The sequence below is a fragment of the Rhyacophila brunnea genome, unplaced genomic scaffold (genome assembly GCF_057557595.1).
Source record: "Rhyacophila brunnea isolate RB1 unplaced genomic scaffold, BYU_Rbru_1.0 scaffold_69, whole genome shotgun sequence".
Taxonomy (NCBI): Eukaryota; Metazoa; Arthropoda; class Insecta; order Trichoptera; family Rhyacophilidae; genus Rhyacophila; species Rhyacophila brunnea.
In genome coordinates this window covers 256,594-258,864 of record NW_028233338.1, presented here as the reverse complement: position 1 = coordinate 258,864, position 2,271 = coordinate 256,594, and positions in this window count along the sequence as shown.

The window sequence follows — 2,271 nt, the reverse complement described above, 5'->3', positions numbered from 1 at the left end:
ATATAGTGTACGCATATCCAATGAATTTTTATTTATCCTATTAAATTTATGATCTGTAAGTTTCTTCTAAATTAGAAGAAATAAAATGTTTGGGATCAATGAATAGACAACAGAAATAATTATAAAATATTATATATGATTTTTAGATATTTTTAAAGTTGTAGGCCTAATTAGATATGATTTTTTTATGTAAATTTCACTTCGTCTGGTGTATTTCAAAGAGCAAGAAAAAATAATATACCGAGCACTAACATGATAAGATGAAGTTATAGCTAAGTTTATAGCATGTAATAAATTTATGATTTGATAGAACTAGAGGGGATTAAGATATCAAGCCTTTTTTTTTGAAGATTTTTAAAAAACCATCGATTATAATAATTTGACGTATTTTTTATAAGATTTCAAGACTAACATTTTTTTATCAAAATTTTTAAGATTAAGTATAAGAATTAAATGCAGCGAATGATACAAAAAAATTGAATAGGTATAGAATGACAACATATAAATACCTTAAAATTACCTAAAATATCAGTATTGTACATAATTTCAAAATAAATCAACATTTTTTTTTACTAAATTGAAAATATTTGAAATTGATTCTATATATTAAAATAATTATAAAATTATGGTACTCTAGGTTTTTTTCACAGAAATAAGCTATGAAAAAAATTAAATCTATATAAAATAAATAGAAAGCTAGCATTTCTATAGTTTTTTTAGCATTTTAAAATATAATTTTGTGACAAACATTACTTTATAGCTAGAAATTTAGCATTAGATGCTCTGTTTTTTCGCAGATTTACGTTTATCTATACGTAAATATGATTTATGTCTAGAATATTTTATTATTTTTTGACTAGAATTGCTATGATAGGGTAAAAAAATGTAGCGCGTATTTGAAAAGCGTATTTTGAGCTTTATCAAAATTTTAACATAACGTTTTATATTTTTTTTACAAAAATCTATTTATTTCGTTCTTTTGAAAATTCTCATGCCTCTTTCTAAATAATATCTATAAAATTAGCAACCCAATTTATGTAAAACCTAATTTAATATTCGTAATTTGCAGCACATTTTTAAATATTATAACATTCTTTTGTATATTCTAGTCACAATTTAAAACCGAAATCTTTTTAGAAATGCGCCATTATCTATATTATAAATAGAGGTTTGTTACTAAACTATAGTTATTTCGCTCGTTTTAAAGTGATAAAAAAAACAAAGCCCATATAACCACGAAAGAATAAAAAAAATCGAAGTTAAGATGTTTTATAATATAATTTGGCATATAATGTGTTTACTAGATTATATTATTTTTCTTTTTGCATTCTAAAAAATAAATCTGAAATCCCCGAAATGCAGAAATTAAATCATGCATAGATGATATTCGAAAATATATTCGTTGGATTATATTTTAAGGAATCATGCGATAAAATTCTAATATACTTTTTTAATTCGTTATGGCAGATATTATATTCTTATCGGATGCTTTAGTAAAGATCAAATGATTTATAAGTATGTAAATAAAAATAATTTCGCCTAAACCGCTGAAAATCATATATATCGCCTTTGAATCAAGCTTTACTATCTTTTCTTAATTTTTAAAGAAAAAATAGATATATAGAAATACATATTTAATCTTAAATTTGTAATTATAAATGGCTAATATTTGTTAAAAACCGACAATTATGCAAACATTTTTTATATTTTCACAATATTTTAAAAGGAGTAAAAATGTTCATTAATTATTCAATTGTTTCAGGTTCAAAATTATTATAATATAATTTTATTAATGGTCAATCAATTCAATTTGTATTATAAAGTTTTATAATATTAATTGTATTATATTTAAAACACTTAAAAAATAGGCTTTTTTGACTATCGAAAAAATTTTTCATTTAAAATTCCAAAAAAATCTTTATTCTTTTTTGAAACAGCTTATTTTCCCTTTTACATGTTTCAAAATAATATGGTCTTTAAAACGGAATTATAATGAAAATTGAAAAACACAGAAAAACAAGGTTTTAATGAAAAATATGTCTTTGTACCTATATTCATTTATGTTAATTATAGCTTGTACCAAAATAGATCGTTTCGTAAAAAATTTATGAATAAAATATTTTTAATGTTTACAAAAACAAATATTGCATCATTTATATATCTCTTATATCAAAATATATTCTTCGTGATAAAGCCAAGAATTTCCAAAAAGCATATAATCAAAGGAGTACATTCGTAAATAATAGAGTATTCGCTTTTATATTGGATTTT